This window comes from Ammospiza nelsoni, chromosome 16 (assembly GCF_027579445.1).
Source record: "Ammospiza nelsoni isolate bAmmNel1 chromosome 16, bAmmNel1.pri, whole genome shotgun sequence".
Classification (NCBI taxonomy): domain Eukaryota; kingdom Metazoa; phylum Chordata; class Aves; order Passeriformes; family Passerellidae; genus Ammospiza; species Ammospiza nelsoni.
The window spans coordinates 14348006-14372198 of record NC_080648.1 but is presented as its reverse complement, the minus strand read 5'-3'; positions in this window follow the sequence as shown (position 1 = coordinate 14372198).

Below are 24193 nucleotides of genomic sequence, written 5' to 3'. Positions count from 1 at the left end.
AGGGCTTGACCTAATGTTTATTGAGTGAATGCAGGACAGAGAGCTCACAAACAACAGAAGGATCTTGAAGGACTTTAGACATGAATGAAGACAGAAGTTTCCCTCTTTTGACCCTGTTGCTTTGCATGCTGGGGTGCAGTGATGCCTGATTTCGCTTGGGCATAAAAAATAGAAATAATTTTATAAATATCTTCGTATTATATGCATGTCTATATAAACCTCCATCATTCAAAAACAGATTTTTTTTTTTTTTTTTTTTGGAAAGGTCAACTTTATATTATTTCAAAGCTACATCCTACTCCTTCAACCTGACCTCAGAGTCAGTGGGGCTGTAGAGAGATGAGGACTCAGCATCACAGTCAGGTACCAAGGTGTGTATTAATTTCCCTCTGTGCTGAAGGAGAGCTTTCCCCACTTATTCTGGAGGAGTTAAATTAGTATGCTGGGGGAAGGAACACCATGACCTGTTTCTTTCTGTTTCCTGTGGATGTGTGTGGTGATTTGAATGTGAGACAGAACTGGAGATTGCTCAGGAAATTCTCATATAAGTCACTCTCTCCTAAAGCTTGCAGGAACCATGAAGATCGTATTACAGTGTTACAGAAAATAACAGAGCCTTGAAATTAGGTGAAAATGTCAGAGAGAAATGTGGCTGAGCCAGGTTCTATGGAAATTATTTACCATTGTCTCTTTTATGCTGAAAACACAAGAGAAACAAAGCACTAACAAATATGGGAAGAAGTATCTAGTGTATTGAAAGCTGAATAACCACTATGAATTGGTCAAAATAATGAAACAATTATTTATAGACAGGCCTGGAAGAGATAAATTCTTGCCTTGGATAGTAAAGCTAATGGGCTGGATTTATCTTTCTCATTGCTCCAATAACCCATCCCTCTTCTCCCTGGTCAGACCTGCAGTGACACACATGGATTTGCTGACAGTGCTGATCCATCCAACACCTGTGGCACCAAAACTGGACAAATAATTCATTTAAGAAGGGAACACTTGGACCCAAAATAACCAGAAATGTTTATCTTTCCTGTCAGGGTGGGCAGGCCCTGGCACAGGTGCCCAGAGCAGCTGTGGCTGCCCCTGGCAGTGCCCAAGGCCAGGCTGGACAGGGCTCAGAGCACCCTGGGATAGTGGAAATTGTCCCTGGACATTGCAGGGGGTTGGAACAAGATGATTTTTAAGATCCCTTCCAATCCAAAGCGTTCTGTGGTTCTGTGAAGTGGCAAAGAGGCAAAATGCTTCATCAAGGAAAGGACACCAGAAATGTTCAGAATACAGCAGCCACTTCCTAACAGGTGGTTGTGGAGAGCTGGGGCTTTTAAGGGAGTTACAGGGAAAAGCTAATGCCTCTTTTCCCCATTCATGGAATCAAGCCCTGAATTCAATGACAGCAGGACTCAAATAATACTTTAATCTAAAGGGAGACTGCTCAATATCTCCATTTGGAGCAGAAAACCATCTCCTGTTTTGGGTTTTTGCCTACAGGAAGCAGTGATAGCGCTGTTTGTGTCTGAAGTCAGGCTGCAGATGCCCAAGTTTGCAGTAATTATGTAACTTGCAAAGCCAAGCCTGCTAAACTTTAGATCAGCATTTAAAAATGCAAGAGAACGTTATCTACCTAATTGCCTGGAAAAAAAACTATGCCCCTCCATTTGCAATATTAATTGTCTCTTAATAACACAAGGTTGTTGTTCAAGACCCCTGTTGGACTTTATTTTTTCCTGTAAAAGGAGAAAAAGAACCCTCAAAATAAGGAAAAGTGTGCAAGGGAAGAAGCTAATAGAACTAGAAGTGAAATGTTAATGTTATTTCATTAAATGATTTGTGAAGAATGAGATAAGAGATCAACAGTCTCAAAGAATAATTTCTTTAAATACCTTATGCTCAAGATTCCCCTCTAGGCAACTTTTCATCTTTCTTCATTAAAAAAATAGCATTAAATTTTATTAAAGAGTCCCAATTAAGCTGGTAACTTGCTCCAAAGAGCATCCAGGCTTAGGGGGATATGTTAAACGTTAACAGTGATGGGAAGATTCACCCGTAGAGCTGATTTTAAAAACAGCATCTTTCTGACTGCTACAATTTGGCTTGCACACCCTTGAGGCATTCTCCCAGACCTACTGATACCTATTTTGGGAAGCAGCACATAAATTCTTGGCTTTAAGGTCAAGTAGATGGTGAAGTTGGCTGTAACAAATGCAAACTTTTCCTGATAGCTTTGCAAGATGTCAAAAACTAATTTTTCTGAAATGAATATTTTTCTTAGATCCCGATTTGGTCTGATCTGAGGGTGGCACCACACACTCCAGAAGCAAACCCTGTGAATTTAGCTTGCCTTGTTGTTTAAGGGGAGCTGGCAATAAACACAACACTCAAAAATAATACACAGAGTCTTGGCTGGAAGAGAGATGTTGGTTCCATCTCATGGTCAAAACCAATAGGAAAGCAAACACATTCTGTTGTTTTCAGAGAAACGCTCAGGGTGTAAGGCTTGAAAAGAAAAGACAGAAGTTGCCAAGGGCCCTCATAGCCTGGTGCTTGGGAAAGGGGCTGGATGGGTGCAGGGTGTCCTGAGCACACCCTGGGAGGGGTGGGAGCTGTCTGGGGACAGGGGAGAGCTGCAGAACATCTAATGGGGACAGGGTAATAACTGCCCTCAGATCCTGCATGGCACGGAGGGAGTGCTTGGCCTGGCCAAAAGCTCTTCTGGCAGTGCCTGGCTGTGGGAAAGGGATGACCAACAATCACAGACATCTTTTATGGAAAATCCTTTCCTTGGGATTTTTCCTCCTGAGAAGCTGTGAGGCCTCAGGAACAAAATGTAAACAATGGTTATCTGCTGCTGTAGAATGCAACAGGTGCATCTGTGATTGGTCTGGTGTGGTTGTTTCTAATTAATGGCCAATCACAGTCAGCTGGCTCGGACTCTGTCCAACACACAAGCCTTTGTTATCATTCTTTGACACTCTATTCTTAGCCAGCCTTCTGATGAAATCCTTTCTTCTATTCTTTTAGTATAGTTTTAATGTAATATATATCATAAAATAATAAATCAAGCCTTCTGAAACATGGAGTCAGATCTCTGTCTCTTCCCTCAGCCTGAGACCCCTGTGAACATGGTCACAACCAACACTCCACCTTCATCACTTTGTGTTCCAGGGAGGAAGAGCAAGATATAAATACAAAGATCACCAACCTATCCTGAAGATTTAGTGAGCCACCATCTGAACTCTATGGAAAAACCTGAGGGAAAAAATTCTGAGAAAACCACTTGCTATGAATCTTGTACAGTGACAGTAGATAAATAGGACAGGAAGGGAAAACTGCAACACTCCCAGGTCCTTGCTGATCCCAGGGGAAGCAGAGAATGGGAAGAGGAGTGAAGGACAGGTCTTCCACTTGAGAAAACCATCTTAAATCCAGACTTCTCCTACCCTCTCTTGTTCCTGTGGCAGATCTCCTCTCTGAACAATGCTGCACAAGGAGATTATTTATTCAGCCATCCAAATGTCACATTCATATTTAGACATTGATATAATCCTTTGCTTTACATTCACATCCTGCATTTCCTTCAGTTCTAATCGAGTGCTAATTTCACATTCATCTTTCATAGCCTCGTTTAGACAAGACACCCAGTGGTGCATACTTAGGGGGGGGGGTCTATTATTATTATTATTTATTTTTTATCAGGGTATGTCGTTCCCAGGCAACGGATGTGCTGCAATGTAATTTTATATGCTGGATAACACTTGCATTGACTGGGAGGCACACAAGTCAATTGCATATTGTATTGCAGATTATTTTGTATTTATTATTTGCTGTCAAAGTGATTTTGAAAACCAATGCTTATGTGCCGTGTGTACTTTACTATAAATAGGGGGACTCCTGGAGAAGGTACAGGGAACGGGATAAATTTAATTTGACAATTCTGTCAGAGGTAACCTCCACTTCTTTCCAATCTGCCACTTGCAACAAACAAGCCAAACTGGTGTTGAATGCAGAGAAAAAGAGCTGGAGAGACTCAGTAGTAAATATTACAGTGGGCAGATACAGGAGGGTTTGCTTCACCAGTTTAGGAAGGTGCACAGCAGGGCTACATTTTCCTAAGAAAATGATTAATAGCACCCCTGAGATAATGCCTCCTCTTTTTCAGCTCTTTTTCCCCCCCTTGTTTAATTCCTCTAACAGGAGCAAGGTTTAAAATGATACTTTTCTCCCTCTTTCAATGAGACAGCACATCTCACAAGGGAAAAATCAATTCTAAGTGGGAATTGTGTATATTGCAACATTTATATACAATAATTCTCCCCTCCCCTCCCTTGTACACATCTCCATCAGGGACAAATAATGGAGCCAATTTGCTGGGAGCACAATGTGGCAGCAGCAGCTTTGCCCCAAGGCTGGCTGAGCAATTTTACCTCTTGTCAGGCAACAGGAGGCTGCTGAGAGTTCTTATCAGCCCAGCACATACAGGAGCTCATAAGTGGAAGGAGAACAGAACAGAATTCCCTAGAAGTGGTCTAAAATGTTGTACTGGTGCAGTTATGAGTGATGCTAAGGCTTGTCATGCTTGTGTTCCTGCTTTTCCTGGGGCTTTCTCTCTGCCTTCCCCAGGATCTGGCACTGCCGTGCAGGTGAGTGTGGGTTGTGGGCTGAGCCTGGTGGGTCCATCCTGAATAGAAAGGGAGGACTGGCTGCTCCAGCTTCACTTCCTCTCCCTTCTGTGTCTACACATGCACGTGAAAAGAAGAAAGCAAAGGGAAGGGGCAGGGGAAGGGAAAGAAAAAAGTGAAAGAAAAAAGGAAAGGGGAAAGAGAAAAGGGAAAGAGAAAAGGGAAAGGGAAAGAGAAAAGGGAAAAAGAAGAGAGAAGAGAGAAGAGAGAAGAGAGAAAAGAGAAAAGAGAAAAGAGAAAAGAGAAAAGAGAAAAGAGAAAAGAGGAAGAAAAGGGAAAAGGGAAAAGGAAAAGGAAAAGGAAAAGGAAAAGGAAAAGGAAAAGGAAAAGGAAAAGGAAAAGGAAAAGGAAAAGGAAAAGGAAAAGGAAAAGGAAGCTGTTGTTTACAAGTGAGGTGCCATAAGCACACATATTCTGGGAGGGGAAGCCAGGAGATCACATTTGATGGGGACCAAAAAGCCCAGGAACACCCTTTTATCCTCCCCTCCTGCAAAACTGTTGCTGCTAGAGCTCATCTGTCCTGTTTCAGAGACTGGCAGGGACCAGGACAATACCCTGTGTGACAGCACAGCTTCTGGAAGGGGTGACTGGAGGAAAAAGCAATTACATTTTATGTTCCATCTTCCCCTCTGCTTTGTTTTCATTATCCTATAAACCTTAACAGGGAATAATCAAGAGAGGCTCCCTGGCTGTACTGCAAGTTTACAGAGGTCAAAGCTGCTTGAACTTGCAACTTTACCTTAACTATCCTGTCAAGACAACACATGGGCCTGCTCTCCAAATTGATTACATAAATCTCCAACACAACTGTTAATCACACTCCTTATTCCAGCTTATCTTTCACCAGAGATAAAGCACAGCTGCTTGGCTGTTTATCATAGTGTTGGCATGGTATTATCTACCTTGAAACTTCAGACTCCCCCTTCCCAGAGGTGTGATAATGGGAATCAGAATCATGTTTTTATAGATAAAGTAAGATTTTGCTGAAGAGCCTTTGTAACACAGAAAAAAATAGAAATAGGTGATTATTATGCTTATTTTGCAAAGATCTCTTGTCAGGAGTTGCTTGATATATACCCTCATTTAGGCAGTGTTTTTATTGAATGATCAGGACTCAATTTCTCAAGTAATGAACAATTACAAATTCTATCTTATTTCAAGGGTTGCCCCTGCAGTAAGCCCAAGTTGACAACCCAAAACCCTTCCAAGCTGTTCTCTGTAAAATAGAGGAAACGGGAATTTAGGAAGTAAAAACTAGCCACTGTTTCTAGCCACAATAATAGATATCCTCTTAATGCTCCTGGGATGCTTAACAGCAAGAAAAAAATCACTTTTCTGAAGGACATGGTGACAGAAGAAACTGAAAATTATGTGGGCCTTCAGTGCCTAGGGAATGAAACATAATATTAAAAAAGTAGGCATCCACCTCACATGGTGGGGTGTGCTTTATATTTATCAACTTCTGGCTTGCTGTTGGCCTCGAAGGATGAACCCACCATTAACCTCAAGCAGTGTCTTTTAATTTGCCTGAGGTCCTGCCATGGCTCCTGGATGCTTTCATGATGATCTTTAGCAGGAGCTGTTGCAGAAGAAAAGCCATAAAAAGGATGTGTTGTTTGTGCCTGAAGGGCCCTGGGGAGCTGCCGGGGAAGGCAAAGCAGGTGGTGGTGTCAGTGATGCTCTGAAGCCTGAAGAAAACCTTGCAGCAGAAACATCACCTCTCCTGCTCCCCTCCCTTCACAGCACCTCTGGTTTTCTAATGTGCACTTGCCTCATTGTGTTTTTATTTTGCTTTCTGCATAATGATGAAAACACGGGGCTGGGTTTGCATTATCTGGTTTTTTTTACGTGATATCTATAATTGACTTCTGGAGCACAACGGCATTCACTGAGTGAATTGATTTAAAATTGCTGTAATAATATTGCAAAATTCCTTTATTAGTGCTGGAGTACATCAAGAAGAATCAGTGAGATTACCATCTAGGATAATAAACACTTAGAGGCAAGTGCAAGCAGCCCACAAAAAGTGGCAATTTTGCAACTGCTTTTCTCTTTCATTCTGTTTCTCCAACAACCACTGGCCCATCATCACCACAAATTAGATGGCACCTACAGGAGCCATCTGGAAGGATCTGTTTTTCATATATAACATAAGTGTTTGAAGAATATGAGAGAGAGAAGAGATGGGAGGAAACAGTGAACTGAGCTGGTAGTTCCTCATTATGTGCTAATGTTGGGAAGAAGGGGCTGATTGTCCCTCTCTTGACATCAGCATAAATTCAGAATCACTCCAATGACTCAGAAAGCAAATCAGGATGCTGAGCTGAATGGTCAAGCCTTAAATCCCATTTCCAGGACACAACCCAAGAGATCCTTTCAAAGAATTCCAGGCCATCATTGCACTGACTTCCAAAGGATTTGGACTGGAGCCATTTTCTCACCAAGCAGGAGGAAAAAGGCTTGGGCACATCCCATGGTGTGGATGCAGGGATCCCCTGAGATCAGCCCACAGAATATTGACAAACAAAGCATCCATTCCCTGAAGACTTTGGGCCATGATCACTGCTGGAACCACCAAACAAAGCTGGCACCAGGAAACAGGTATTATTATAAGCCTTATTATGTAAGTGTTCCTTATGCTTTAATTTTTGACTTCTAGATGAAATATTTCAAGGGTATTTTACTGGATATTTTCCATGAGAATTAAGGGCTTTTTAAACTGCCCTGCTAGGTCCAGGCTGTTTGCAGAGCTATCACAGAGGCTCTTCAAGCCACTGTGTTTCACTGAGATTCCAAATTAAATTACAACACATCACACACACCTAAATTACACATCCCATACTCAGCTCATACACAACTGAAAAAAAATCACTTGTTAGCATAATTAATGCAATTATAGTCAGCAAATTTCAGATTCACTGGTGACTCAAACCTCAAACAAAGGAGTATTTTTAGAACCATATCAATCCCACGGGATCCATTTACTCCTAGAAATCAGGATTTATTGATACCTATCACATCCCTGGCATCTAAAGCATTTCAGGTACCTCCATTGCAGTGATAACTGGTGGGATGTGTCTGAAGGGGGCTGCCCTACCTCCTTCACTTAGGGAGGCTCATTGCTATAGCAACAACTGCATCCTGTGATTTGCCTGCTACAAACACCCGCAAAAGAAACATTCTGAAATGATCCATGCAAAAAACAACTGTTCCTTTGACCTGACACAATTAATGTGCTCAAATCTGAATTATTTCTGCCACAGGTTAAGCATTCTGAATTCAAATGACTCATATGCAAAAAAAGAAGAATTCCCGCTGTGCTTTGGATTAAGGAGGGAAGCCCTTATTTTGGGCTCTCACTGTCCTCTGTGCCATGTTAGAAGTGCACCAGAGCCAGAAATAGGAAACAACTTGGTCTGGGTGTTGGGAGAGACCCCTCAGACAGAGGAAGGAGCAGGGCTTTTCACTCAGGGCCCAATCACAGAGCTCAGACATCCCTTCTGATATAATTCCTGTCCTAGCATTTCCTTTCCCAAAGCTTAGAAGTCACAGGGACAAGACGTGACCCTTGTCTTTGGAGGAGATGGGGTAATTCCACAGGCACACTTGCTGCTCTCCTACTCAAAATTAAAAAGAAAAAGAGATATAGAAGCTGGCACTGTCCAAATGGCCAGCAGCCCAGTCCCACCCTGTGAGTGACCTTGGGCAGAGTTGCCCAGTTTAACCTCTGCATTCCCAGAGTTGCTCTCTGGAGGCATCCAAATGGGAAAGCAGCCTTAAACCAGGTATTAGCAGCACCATCAAAGTGTTTGTTGAAGGATCTTGTGCAGAAAAATGAAAATATATAACCCCTCCTTCCTTCTTTTTCGTAGATTATCGCAGTGCAAGTAAAATTTGGACATGGGGCAGGACTGGGCATCCCATATTCCCCTCCTCCCTCAAAGGAGGGAGAGAACAGACCCCTCACAATGCAGAGTAACAAAATTTCACTTCACTTTTAAGCTTACCTGGGAGGTAAGAAAGGAAAGAAGGTAGGGCAGGCTGGTGGGGAGCAAAGCTGAGAATAAAGATCTGTGCTACAGAAGGCATTTTATCTTTTTATCATTTTCTCTTGATACTACAGATCTCTCTTGTTAAGTACTTCCTTCTCATGTCTTCTGATATCTACTGACAACTGAGGTGAATGAACCAACAACCATTTATTCTACTCCTAAAGGAGTGACAGTAATGAAATTCAGCATTGCCAGTTCTGGCCTCAGCATCTTCCAGTGACCAGGAAAGGCAGCATGTAATGGGGAATGTGACAGTAGCCTGATGATCTCATGGAAGTGTCCTCTTTCCCATGTAAATATTGCTTCTTAGTCCACATTTCCAGCACCAGAGCACTTAAGTAATAATGTCCCTGTCTCAGCTGAGAAACTCAGTGTGTGTTTCCCAACTGGAGTTTGTGTATTTCTGACAATTTGCATTTGAGGCAACTACCAGGAGTGAGGCTAAATGTGAGTACAGTGTCTCTGTGGAGGGATTCACCAGCAAACTCTACAAACTGTTGCTGAATAAAGAACTGTCTTTATCCTCCCACCAAAAGGCTTCTTACTAAGTAAGCATCTTTCAAATGGTTTAAAAATGGAATTGTAAATTCAGCACAGCAACTAAGAATGTCTTACAGCCCTGCTTTCCTTCCATGCAAATCAACATTTAACAAGAGAGGCAACTTCATGTGTTAAAGTCTAAAAGTTGTCAACTGCTGCAAAAAAAATCCCCCTTTTCACCACTTCCATTCAAAGCAAGATGGCATCAATTTGGGATATGAATGATCTATTGCAGAGAATCTGATTCAGTGCCTCATAAAGGCAAATGCATCACTCTGACCCATCTGTTCGATGGGCATAATCTTAATTGCAAACATAGGGTCACATCTCAATAAATCAGCCATGCTGCAGTGAAGGTGCCTACATTTATGCCAGCTGAACATTTACCCAGGACTCCCTATAGCCATTTCTCAGTAGAATTTAGGGACAAAGAGAACAAGGAGATTGCTATTGACCCCATTTTTCCTTAAAGTGACTCATATTTATTTAACCTAACGCTCTACATGGGTGAAATCCAAATCTTACTCCCATAAACTCAAAACTTCCCTGGACCACAACTTCACCCCATACATATGGCATAAGACAACAAAGATGTTTGGGATGAATAACAAGCCATGTAAACACTGAGGAGAAATATCTATCAAGTCACAGAAGAAATGCCATAGGATCTGTTTCAGGCTTGCAGAGATGAGGGTGCACAATCTGAGCATCCTCAGTCTCAAATTAAAGGTAAATTATTAGAAAGGATAGAAAGGAGAAAGCATCTCCATGATTCCCGCTTCCCCAAATGGCACAGGCACAGATGATCTCATTAGCTCATCTGTGTAATTTACACTTCTAATATGGCTGAGGAATAAAACAAATACGCAGAAATAAGCAACAGGACGGGGACAGAAGAGGGGGAAACCTCACAGCCCTCTCTCATCTAAGCTCCTTCTTTCCTTGCCAAATGTTATACTCCCTTCCTGGGAACCCCTCCAAGTTTGTGTCTCCAGATGCCACATTGCAGCAGGCTGCCTGGAATCCCTCCTACCCACCTCCACATCCCTCATGCTGAACAGGCAGGGCAAACACAGGGTGAAGGGAGTGTTCTAGCCTTATTTATTTCCGGGTGGAAAATCGAGATGTGGAAAGAGCCAACAAAGGAAAACAGCCCAACAAAACAAGTGACTAAAACAAAACAACTAAAACAAAAAGCACCCTTAGCCATCTTGATAGCAGACTCTTCTCCAGGAAAAAAAATGAAATACAAGTCATGGGTTGAAGTTTGCAAGTATCCACACTTGAGAGATAGGTTTTCTCCTGTTAACTTGGGGTTCTTGCAGGTAATTTACAGATGGGGCATGAGGGAATCCCTCATTACAAGCAAATATGAAAATAATGATCAAAACCATGTGTAACTGGAGCTGAATGGGATTCACTCTTCACTGACTATTTGGGCATCCTGGCTAAATGTGAGCATTCATTAGGGCCAGGACCATGGAACCCTAGGCTCCTACCAGGGCACCAATCCTAAATACACAAGTATTTAATACCAGTCTTAAATACATAACTACCTGATGGTCTGTGGAGAAAGTTTAGGCAGAGATCTGTGAGCTGGTGCCCAACATATGAGTGGGTGAAGTTAAATGAGGTGAACCCCTCTCCTCCCCAGGGGCAAGGTCTGAACCATCAGTGCATCATTCTTCTCCTCTCTCTGGAGAAAACTTAGACTGGCTCTTGCTCAGTTTGGGACCTGAACTTAGGTGGGCTGGAGCTGGTGGCTTCCTGGAAGCAAAGTAATGGGATCCACAGTTAACAAAGAAACGTGTTGATCTTCAGTGGTTTTGACACTTAAAAAAGCACCTGACTTAAATACAGATAGACCTAGTTGAAGAAGTAAATGCAACCAGACCTAATTAGAGAAGTGAACTGGTGTAACACAGCCTCCTTTCATCCTCTCCCTACATATCTCAGAAGACCATTGCTATCCCATCCATGTCTCTCTACCTAATTTTCATTTTCAAATGTGCTTTAATGACTGCAAGTAGGTCTGTAGTCCAGAAATAGAAGTCTCAAAGCGCAGAGGGTATTATGTTCCCATCCACCTTACAGGACAGGTTGGAGTGGAGTCCAGACCCAAATTACCTGAGTATTAGATGAGATCCCTATGCCATATTTCATTTTAGTCCCCTTTTAGGTGCTATTTTACAGCACCCATCTGGCCTTCAGTCCCAGTAAGAAACACTCTCATATCTGATTCTCTCCATCCTTCTCTATTTTCCTCTCCCCGCTGCTTCCTTTGCACAGGGAACGGTCGGTAAAAATTTATTGTGGGTGGGATTTCCAGGCCTGCATCCCATTAAATTTAATGGGAACTGAGCATCTAAATCCCTTAGGCAGCTTGAAAATTTCAGCCTCTATTACTAATGCTGCTCTCATTATAACAAGATTTGTACATGACAGCTCTGACTCCGCTCTCCATGATGTGACGGCACCCAGTGAAGCTGCCCTGCTCACAGCAACTCATCTTGTCACAAGCTCTGCTAACACGGGGCCAGAAAGCAGCCCTGGAATTCCATTCTGATTGCTGAACTTTCTCGTAGGGGCCTTTCCACAAGGCAAAGATAATGCTGAGTAAATCTGCCTTTTTGTTGTGATTGTTTGAGAAGCATTTAATTTTAATTGCGCTCATCGGCTTCTGGTGTGCGGCCTGCTGGAGGATGGACGTGGCTGGGTTGCTCAGCTGCATCATCATATCAGGAGTATTTTGAGGGACATTATAGACTTTGCTGGGCTGTCAAAATGGCCAGATTCCACCACATTACATTTTTCATCAGCATTCTGCTTAATTTACTGAAATTATAATTTACCAAGAGGGCATGACTGGAAAGAAAATGGCTTTTTAAAATGTCCTGCACATCCTGCAGGTCTTTGTTGGTGAGGTGTTTAACCATGTTGGTGTTAATCACACCTGACAGGGCAACCATTTTCATTCTCATCAGAGATTTTCCTGTCCCTTTTCATGTCACTCTGGTCCAATTGTGCTGTGGAATAAAAGGGGCTTGAAAACCTCTAGAAAACCAAGGGAAAAGCAAAGAGCAGTTGGAATGGAAAGATAAAACTTTATCATCTAGTGCATGCAGTGAGGAGGATGGGACTCTTGGAAACACACAGTTTCTTTATATTAACCTAGGGCTGCTCAGCACCTTGGGTTTTGCTTCCATTGTTCTTCTAAGGCGTCACATGTACCTGTCTCCTGCTCACAGGATGTGTGTGTGGCTGGGCTCTGAACTGCCTTTAAAGTTATGCTGCTGCCTCCTCTTGAAGGTCTCAATTCTCAGAGAACTCAGCCAAAATTGTGCTTGGGGTATCTGAGACTGTATTCACAGCATGAGGGACAGATTTATAACTGATTTATAACCTTTTTTTCTTCCTTTCTTTCTGTACCCATCACCGCTACAGCTGATATTGGAGGAGAGGAATTCAGGACCTCCTTGTGCTCTTATGAAATTATTGGAATAAATTGTATCAGGACCTTTGGCCAGGTACCTGTGGCAGTGCTCACAACAAAGGGCTGGGTGTGCATTTTGCTGGATTCTATGTCCTGCTTTGATAACAGATTACCCTCCCTTGCCTGGATATTCCCTACCTTTGCCTCCTCAGCTTACTAAGATTCTGGGGGGAGATGAGGAGGGGGAAAATGTCTCCTCCATGCCTCAGCTACAGATTTAGGCAGTGAGTTTACTGGGCTCTCTGTACACAGAGCCAGAATGCACACACTCCAGTACTCCTCATATAAACCTCCATCTTCTGCCCTTGAACTAGGGCATACCTCTCTTTGAATTTATGTTTCACTTCTCAAGGAAGGCTCCTGGGGAAATAAAGGGAAATAAAGGGCTCTAGAACTCCACCGTTCCCACAAAAAAAAAAAAAAAAAAAAAAAAAAAAAAAAAAAAAAAAAAAAAAAAAGAAGAACTTCCTTTAAGGGAAGTCAATCTTTTTCCAGGGGTCTTCTAGAGCTGCTACTGCAGGAGGCTTTAGAAAGGAGCAGAGAGCTTTGCTCCAGTGCTGCAGCACCTCTGAGTTGTAAGATAAGGCAGTAGGGAGGCTGATAGAGGGCTGACACAAAAATTAGCCAGACTCTTTGAAAACACACTGCCTAAACCCAGTGATGAAAAGGACACCAACACTTCATCCTGAAAAACCATGTAGGAGAGGACATCAGCTGTAGCTGGTGTTTTTCCAAAGCTGGGCAGCCAAACTAGCTGGGGATCCTGTGAGTGAGCTGAGCTGGTCCAGCTCCTTTCCCAGGTAAAGATCCTGTACCTCACCTGTGCTGCCCCTCAGCACAGCTTCCCATGGCCAATGCTCAGGGAACAGCTCAGCAAATTCTGGGATCCACCAGAGCCAAATGCAACCACCCTGCATGGGAACTGAAAACATTTAGGTTCTTTGCATTGCAGCCCATCCTTGCCCCATTGTTGGGCAAATTATTCCTTCTGTTGGTGATAACAGGGACCCACAGAAACCTCTGCAAGGTCTCAGCTGTGCTGCTTGGGAGCTGTGGATCCCATTCTGTGGCCTGGGTTTTGCTGATCCCACTCTGTGGCCAGGGTTTTGTTGATCTCTCTGCTGCCATTCACTGGGCTTCTACACAGAAGTACCAGACAAAGATAATAAAGCACATCCAGGTGTTCTTGCCATGCAGGAAAACGCATCACTTTAAACAATTCTAGTTATTTAACATGAGTTAAACTTTACTTTTCTAGCAAGAGTAAGCTCAAAACCCCACAAAACCCCTGCTTACATCTTTCACTTTAACTAGACAGATGATTATTTTTATCTGCAGCTACCATACACCATTTATTTAAGCAAAACCATTCTTGGGCTTCAGATGGAGTTTTGTCTCAAATAAACAACAAAATGGCTCTCTAGCTACATTAATATTAGGCTGTCACCAGTTAGATAAGGCTGATACATTGGTGCTTCTATGCCAGCAAGGGACAGTCTCTGGCCTGCATTATTTGCTTTAAAATGCAGAAACTTCAGTCCCTCAGTCCCCAAGTTTCCATCAGGAAATATTTGAGCAGTGGATTGGGGGAATGGAGCCCAGAGAAAGTGCTAAGGTTAAAGGTGAGGAAGGCAAGTAAAGATGTTAGAGCACAATCAGATTTAGGCAGAACAAGATGTTCTGAGCATGAAAAAGTCTGGGATTCTCTGCTAGCATACTACAGAGAGCTGAGAGGCATTTCAGGGGAGTTAAACAAGGAAAAATGGATCTGCAGATGGGTGTTTCCCTGGCTCCAGAGATCAGCAGGGTATTTTAGGACATCTTTCCCTGGGGTTGTACCTGGGAATGCAGCAGCAGATCATCTGAAGCAGCTTTCTATGTAAACCCCCATTTGTTCTAACAGCTTAGGGGAAACCCAGAATTTTCTCCATGGTGTATACACAGCTTCACAGGCTGCATGACAAAATTCCAAGTAATTAAAGAGCTGATAAAAATGCTGTTAAAAGAGCCAATATCTCTTCAGGACACTTCAGATAAGCTGATCATTGCATCTTCAGAACAATGATGCCTTCTTTGAAGACAGAGATGAAAAACAAGATGAGTCGCTGCTGTATCTGATATGAGATGAGCAGAAATCTGTATGATGTTATTAGAGATGTGAATGACACTGCAGTTATGGCTACAGGAATTGTAGTAGGAAGGCTTTAATGTTCTGGATGGAAATAGGAAAACAAATGCTGCTTCTTACAGTGAGCCTCAGATACTTGATTATGGTTATCAACACATTTCTTTGCTGCATGGATTCTGGGTAAAGAAGATGCTTAATATTTGGCTTTAGGGGAGGAATAAATTCAGATAGGGACTCTACTTATAAGAAATTATTTTGTTATAAGTGAATTCACATGAGTCTATTTTCTTCAAGTTAAAAGCAAGTTTAAAGAAAAATCTATAAGCAATGTTTCTCTAAAAGGGAAAATTGAAAATTTTCTAGATTAATATTTAGTGGAATTATCTGAAATGGAAAGCTAAGTGACCAAACTGCAGAAGCACTGAATATCTTTAAGCTATAGATTCCATCATTACCTGGAAATGAACTATGAAATAATTCTCTTCTTCTCAGGGTTGGGGGCAGCACTGACAGATTAACCTGGGCATTTGGGGAAAGTTTAGAGGCCAGTGAGAAAAAGTCCAATGGAGAACCACAGGAATAACAAAACTTCTCACAAAGTATGAGAAAAGCATGAAAATAAGTCTCAAGGGGCTTACATAAAAGCAAAGAAGATTTCAGTAAGAGACTCGGGAAAATTCTCTGGTGTGAAACTAATGAAACGCTGGGCTAAACTCTGAGGTGATGGAAATCCCTGTGCAGTAAGTTTTGAAGAACAGATCAGGCAGAGAGACCTTAGGAGCAGTTAATTACATGTTCACCTCCTTTGAGGCAGAGAGATGGATTAGATGATCTCCCAAGGTCCCTTCCACCCTTGTAATTCCTATTTCCTCTACGTTGCATCTCCTGCTTTTTCACTTCTTTAATGAAGCAGAGGACAGAGGCAGTGCAAGGGGGTATTGCAGGTGCTTATCCAGCAGGATGAAGGACACAGCAAGCAGAACTAACTGAAATCTGAAGTTCAGAGGAAAATTAACTTATGACTGACATCTTGGGCAGGAAAACAGAGAATATATATTGCATCCTGCCCTTAACATTTCCCCTGAGCTGGGTAATTCTTGGTAACATCTTTGAGGAAAGGAATCCATAACCTACAAGCAAATTGGTTTGAAGTACAATACAAATAAAACACCCCTATATTTAGGCTTTTTCTATCCCTCTGCTCTTTACATTTCCCCCTGATTCTGAAAGACTGCTATTTTCTCTGCTGTATCCCACAAAAGAAACACTCTTCATGAAAACAGGAATTTAAAATATAGGGCATTTGGTATAATCTACTTTCTTAAAATTAGTAATTATCGAGGCAAGTGTGGTGCATTTCCAAGGCAGAGTCTGGTGTTACTAGACTGATTCATTCATACCATGCTATTATTGGGCCTTAAATCTCTGTATCTCAGGCTGTTTGTTAAAAATAAAGTGCTTCAGCATTAAGGGGAGTGAACCAGCTGGGATGATTCAGCCCACTCAGGGTGCTATATATTCCTTCTCTGCTCCATCAGTGTCTCTGAACTGCAGTCCCCAGCCTCAGTCCTCAACCTCAATCTCACATCTGTCAAGGGAAGGGATAAGAAGGGTTTTACACCAATTCATGTCCTCAATAATCCTTATTCTTGTTTCTACAAGAGGGTGGAGGGTGAAGCCTGTGGTGTGTTAATTCCTGCAGGGAATTATGGCTGCACAGCAACTCTTTGCCAAAAAGCAGCACCAACCATGGATTATTCCCTATATCTCCACAGTGTGCTCTACCTCAGGTGCAGTGATGATGTAGAGCACACTGGATCCCTTCTCTGGCCCCTGAGCTGTATATTTTAGCCCCCAGACAGGCTCTTGCATCTCTGTTCTCTGTTATTTGGCTTTGCACACTGTCCAGAATGGAAATACCAAGCAGTAAAATACTTGCTACAGTTTTGTGCTGCCATCAGCTCCCCTCTCCCTTCTCATTGCTACTACAACATACAGCAAAATATGAGCTAACAGCTGGATTTCATTATAAAATGCTTTCTTACTTGTTCCCCTAAAATAAATAAAAATAAAATTTAAACAATCCTATTTTCAGTGAGAGAAAAGGCTGTTGTCATGCTGGTGTGATGTGTAATGGAATAGAGTAGCACTGTATTTCATTATGATTCAGTGTGTTTTCATTTTAGTTGCCAAGGATTCAACGGCTTAACATGAATTCTAAATTAAGATTAGTATTCCAAATAAAATATTTTTGAAATATGTGTATTTCCCATTTCATTCTAATGAGCCTCAGTTAATGCACAGCAGGGCTGGCGGGTGTAATTTGAGCTCGGGAGCCGCACAGTGAAATGCAGCCCTTTGGGACCAGCTGGGCACATAAAAACAAAGGGCACAGGCATCTGGGTCAGCAATTCTGCTCAGCACAGGCTCCACAGAGCCAGAACCAGGAGCCTGGCACAGCTGCAGGTTTCCTCAGCCTCTGGATTTACAGGATTTCCCAGGACAAGAGTGTGCACGTGGTGCTGTGCCGCACAGCGCAGTGAGTGCTGTGAAATGGGGCAATAATTCCCCACACTGCTCAGGCAGCCCCAGGCAGGAGGGAGCCACACCTCCATCCTTCACTGTAACCACTCAGCTTGGTGGGTTTTAAGAAAACCAACAGAATTATGTCCTTCCACACTCTGGAGGTGACCACTCCATCACCCAAACACCACCAGCAGCTGCAACACTTCTCTCAGTTCATTCCTCTGAATTACTGCAGCAATTAATCAGGCTCACGTCATTTGCCTTTTCAGATTTCCACCTCATCAGTCCACAGCAGCCCCAAAAAGAGACAAACTTCTCCTTTACCCCTGCTCCAGGCCCAGCTGCCCCACCCTGCTCCCAGCACAGTCAGGGTTTCCCAAAAGGCACCAAAATAAGCCCAGAACAAGCAGGATTTCAGGTTTGAAAGAAAGATTCATCCCTCTCATGGCATGGAGGTCAAGCACCTGCAGGTCTCACCTCTCCTCCAGCACTGCACAATGTCATAGCATTGCTGAACAGCAAGAAAAAAAATACTAAAAATTCAGCCCATATTGGGACAACCCATGGCAAGAAAAATGACTAATGCCCAGAGTTATGAAGTAGCCTTTCAGTATGACTTTCTGACAACCTTATTCCCAGAGGATCCTTTTTATATTCCTCTGCTGTTTTCCTTTTCTCTCCTCATTATTTAAGAGTGTATAAAATGCTTACTGAGTGGACTTGAAGCCCACAGCTGAAGGATGATGCATTTCTAGCTAATGGTCTTTTAAAAGAACCAGCTAGAAAAGAGGTGATAGCACCAAGCAGCTCTGTAATTAGCAGGGATCATATGGGAACAAGACTGATGTACTGGGGCCAGGAAAATGCTGGAAAGAGAGCAAGGGGAGAAGACAACACTCAAAGGGAAAAGAGAGGTAGCCTGGAGGCTGGTGGGTAATAAAAGAAGGATCTGGGCAGACCTCAGTGGTGTACAATATCCATGATGACACACCAGAAATGGCCAGAGCAGTCATGACTCCTGCAAATGGGGCACATCCATAAACCAGCAGGCATCACTGATGCCCTCCCGTAGCTCAGTCAGTCACTTGATCCCTTACACAGGGGGACAATAAATTGAAGTGCCTTATCACTGAGCTGATGATAGAGCAGAAAATCCTGTGACATTAACTACTTACACCGCTGGAATGAAAAATCCAGGCAACATTTCGCTGCTGCTGGGAGGTTCCTGGACGGCCACAAGCTTTAGCTCAAAAAACTAAAGGGACTGAAGAGTGGCTTGCAAAGATGAGAAAATGCAAATTCACAAGTCTGAGCCCTGGTGTAAATAAAGAGCAGGATTTTGACCTGTATATTTTGGGCTGAGCAAACATGTCTCCAGCTCTCCTCATTCCCTGCCTGACCTCTGAGACCACAGAGAGAGAACACAAGCAATTTCCTAAGCTTCACAAAATCATATCTGCCCCCAAAATCCCTGCACATTCACAGCAGTTCAGGCTAAAACAGTGACCTGGCTGCAGCCAGCAATTCTCATAGACTGTGGCCCTGTTTGGCTTTTTGGCCACGCTATGCAGTGGACAATATTTAATTAGACTCATCCTGCTATACTGAAAAGCAAATTACAGACTTGTCTAGATTACTGCAGATAGGCATCCAGACATGAGATAATTAGGCTGCTGTAAGGCATGTTTCAAGTCTGTTGTGCCACTTGTCCCTTGTCACCCAAGGACACCAACTCTGAGATCTGCATCCCTTCTAAAATGGCCTCGTGCAAGTTGTTGTACAGGCAGCCTGGGAAACAGAGGCTGCACCTAAATTCTGGTTATGGGAAGTTATTTAAAAAATGCTGAGATAGAAAATGAATGTGTTTTATAAGGAAACATCATATTTTAATGCAGCAATTTATTCCCTGAGCCTCCAGAACAGACCCAGTTGATCCAATGACAGGGTGTCAATACTCTGCTTTTGTGCTGTACTAATTGTGTTTCCCCCTGTGTTAGCCCACCATGCAGTAATGGAAGCTCACAGATTCTGGGCAAAAGTGAGCTCAGATTACTCTGATTTCTACTTGCTGGTCATTTTCAAATGTTTTCTTACAGTACTTGCTGAAAAACACTGATTTGAAAGGCTAAAAATATTTTCTCAAAATAATCTTTTTTCAGAAACAGAAATGATTCATTGTTATAAATTGGCATCTGATGTCTTCAGGGTGTTTATGACTACAAAGCCTAGACCTAATCTGTCTTTTTAGAGATTGTTTTCAAGTTAAGCATGAAAAAGAATTAACTAGAAACTTGAGAATGGTTATCAGCTTTCGCCCTTTTTTTCTGGGGAGCTCTCAGAAAATGAAAACATTTTCATTCTTATTATTTTTATCATTAATATTTAAAAAAAACCCTTTGAAATAGACTGCACGACTTTTCTTTTTTTATTTTTGGTGGAAAACAGAACTTTCAGCCACCTCTGGGGAAGCAAACTGTCTTGTTCAATGTGAGGCATGGACAGGGGGAGGAAGACAAGCAGGGGAGCTTTTATCATGTGGTGAATTCCACGTGCCCATTCTTTAGTCTCTCACATTATCCACAGATTTCTCGAACTAATTAATCAGTAACATAATTTATCTTTGGCTTAACTTCACTAGCCTTACACCAGGGATTGTATTCAGCCCCACTGTGCAATAAAAAATGGACATTAACTTGCTCAGATTTGGTATGAGAAAGATTTCCTCTTACTACACTGCTAGATATAATCTTACTACACTGATAAACTTTTATTATAATCACATAAGGCCCAACTTCTCTCCTTCCTAGAACAACAATAATATATAGATTCATTCCAAAGCTGTCACCTTTCATTTGGAGACAGGTGCTCCCAAAGGATGGCATTTCTGTAGTTATTACAACAAAAGGTAATTTTCCACATGACTATAGCAAAAGAGACAGAAATTCCAAGCTGGAAGTGGCCACAATGCCATTCTCTCTCTTTTCTAACCATGTTTCCTTCACCCAGGTCGAGAATCTTGGTGTTCTCCCTCCCTTCTGCATTTTATGATGATGTACTACAGCGCTGAAGGACTGGAATACTGCAGACCAAAACTGGCTCCTGAAAATGCTCTTTTACATGTTTTTAGGTAACATATATTATTCAAGAAAAAGGCACTTCAGTGTTTTACGTCCCACAAAAACCTCTTGTTTTAGCCATAACAAGTAAAACTCTCTAGTTTCCATTACTAAGGTTCAACTCTGGAGCCAGTCTATGAGTGGTGTCACCTCTTCTTTTGCAGATGTAAACCAGCCCTACACAGATTTTATGATCAGTTATTCTGCATCAAAACCCAGGAACAAACACACAGAAACACCAAAAGCTCCCAAGCCCAGCTAGAGTTTAAATAGGAATCTGAATATTCAACATTTGAACCTTTGAAAATTTGTTGATGGTATGGTACCAAGTTTGCACAGTTCTGTGGAAAATTTAGCAAAAAAAAAAAAAAAAAAATTGATCTATTTGTAGTTGTATTAAACAATCCTTCTCCCAAACCTGAATTGTGCTGCTCAGAGTCAAACCCTGGAGAAGCAGTGCAAACAGCATCTGCGCTGCTCTGTCCTTAACTTTGGTTAAGAATAGGGAGGAAATCCATAATTGCTGGAGCTGCAGAAGGTTCAGGGCTTTGCTCCTTCAGCCCCAGTCCCAGCAGAGTCACAGTGAGTGCCCAAGCCTGCCTTGTTTGGATGCTCAGCCAAGGTCCTGAGAGGAGCTCTCAAAACAAATCTGCTCTCACCTTCTCCTCAGACCTTGCCTTTTGGACACAGAGTCTGTGTGTGTTGGTTTATTCACCTGCAGCTAAGGCCTCCCTTGCTCTTTAGCCTGGAAAATCCTTGACTTTGAAGGCTAAGAAAAACACCCTGCTAGGAAGGACACTGAAGAAATCCTCAGTGCTTTTTTTGGGGCTTTGGTAGGTATCACTGACCTAGATACCACAAACAGCAGGAGGAGCAAAATGCAAATACTCTCTCTCTCTCCTGCTATGTAAAATTATTCTGCACAACAGAAAACTGAGGGATCTGAAAGGTGAGAGGAGATTTATAAGGGAAGGTATGGGAATATTCTCTTTGCACTTGCCCAGCTGTGGATTTGTGATGTGCACAGCTGTGTTCTCTTTTTCACTGTTTGGACTGCTGTCTCTATAGCACAAGTCTCCTGCTTTCTTTTTCCTCCTAAAATCCTTGCTTCAGCTGGCTGTTTCTTACTAAGCTTCCCCCAGAGATACATGTATTTTTAAGATATTAAAATAAAGAAAGAAAAGCTAAAAGAGGCCATGTGTCTGTGCACAGGCATGTGTGTGTGGCAGTCTGTCTCAAAAATAGTCTTTCCTTTCCCCTTTGTTTTTTAATGTTTGCATAGAGAAAAAAAACCACAAAATCCCTTTGCCATTCCAGAGGCTTATAGCTCTGCACAAATGTTGCAATTATGCTTCTCAAAAGCAGATAAATGACAGGTGAAAAAATTAAACTCACTTAGACCAGGCAAGTTCAGAATATCTGTAATCAGCTGGAATTGCTTCAGTGACTCCCCCCCTTCTGTTTGAAGGCTCAGAAATCACAATCACTTGAGCTTTTTCAACACATTGTAATTAAACTCCAATTTGTGATGCCTCTCAAAGCCATGTTCTCAACTTACATGTCTGCTAAAAGGATGCAGCCAGTGCCTCATCATACCTTTGCGTCACTGGTACCACCCACCTAGAAACATAAAAAATACCTCAGGAATATTTGGGATACTCCTAAGGCCAGCACTGGTACATCCAGCACAGGGTCAAACCTTTGCAACTCTTTTAACTGGTTCCATTTCACACAGAATATATTTCAGGGGCACTGCTGGGACAAATCCAGCAGCTCCAGGCAGATATTTCAGTCACCCCACTCCCCACAAGCTCTGCAGAATGGATTTTGAGCCTGCACAGAGGGTGAGACCAGCCAGGTCCTCCAGCCAACAGTGCTGGGGATGCAGAGAGCTCCCTGCACCCTTCCTGTGTCTCCCTTCAAGAACAACCCCAGAGGGGCCCAGGGGACATTGCAGACCCTGCCAGACCCCTAGGAGGGGATGCTGTGTTTGGGCATCCCTGCCAAAGCATCAGAGAGTAGAGCTGGCTCTGGTAAAACAAGAAAAGCAGCTGCTGATGAGCCTGTACCAGCTCCTTTTCCTGGCAAGTCACTGACAATAAGCATGGTGAAGCAGTTTAAAGCAGGCTTTAATTATCTCTCCAGCACTTCCATGATGCAATTTAGCCAAGGCATTGTGATTCAGCCCATTTTGCTGTCCTGTATTCTATTACCTATGAGTCCAGGGAGCTTCTCTTTCATCCTCCCCTCCTTCTCCTCACCCCTTTCCCTCTTATTTCCTCCAGAATGAAAATTCCCAGAGGACTGTAACTATGCAAGACCTCTGAAAGCTCCCAGGAGTTCAAGGCAACGCTGCATCCCCTCAAGTGCAGCACAGGAGAATTTTAAGCTCTATTAATGGGTGAGGTGAGTGATAAGCTCAATTTCCACCCCAGCAGCCAGGTTTGTGCCCTCAGCTAACACCACAGGCAAAGCCACAATTCAATCCCAGGCTCTGCTTCCACCTGTGAGCTGAGATACACTGTCAGAGCTGTTCCAGCAGGAAAAGTTTGGCAGGCAGCTTTACATCCTCCATGCAAAGCCCTCAGTATTTCAAACAAACCCATATATTTATAAACTTAATTAGTCCACCATCAAGTTGTAGAAGTTTTAAAGTTAGCTACAGATGATGCATATTTGATGTAAACCATTGTAACTTGATAATAAAAAGATTAGTTATAGTGCTCTAAAAATGTTATGTCAGGTTTTTACAGCTGATCATTAATATTGAAAAATGTAGCTGTGTTTTCATACTGCATTGACTGACAAAAACAACCAGAATCTGAAAGAGACCAGAAAGTTTCTTTAATCTCTATTAATGGGTCTTAAATTGAAGCATTCAGAGAAACATCATCTTAAAGGCTATAAAATACTCCTGCAGCCCATGGTACTCCTTATAAATAGGTTAGCAGTCACCAGAGACCTCAGGTCAAAATTGTGTGGGTAGCTGCTATGACTCAAAAGAACATAAGATCTGACATCAGGAACAAAATAAGGATCTATTTTATAATGTTTTTGTAATAAACTTGGAATGGCACTCAAAAGTCAGAAGTAAAACACACCAGTCTCACTGGGTGGAGGTTGGAGAGGCACAATATTTACTGATCAGCTGCAGGAAATGGAGGGACAGGACTCCACTGGCAATTATAACTTTTGTGTGGACATAGTGACAGGCATCAGGATTTCCACACACAGGAGCCCTCAAGAGAGCAAAACCAAATTAAATTTTTAAATCCATCCCTTCAACATATTAACCAGAATTGTGGCCAGTTGAAGTTCTGGTTTGGAATGGCTCTACTGGAATTCATCTTATTCTCTTTGGAGATGAACTGCACCAAATTCATTCAAAGTAATGAACAGGCAAACCCTCCTGGAGCTTCACTGGATTAAGTTAATTCTGACAAAATCTGAGCATCTCCAGGGTGCTTCCCACCCTTCCCTTGTGCCACTGCACATCTAACCTGCATTTTACTTTTCCTGGAATATCCACAAGAAACTTATGGAGCCCCCACAAGCCTCTGATTTGCATTTTTCTGCACTATTAATAACAATGTGCTGAAGCCATAAAAGACCTATTGACGCCCTGATGGATTGTGAGAAAATGGAAAGTG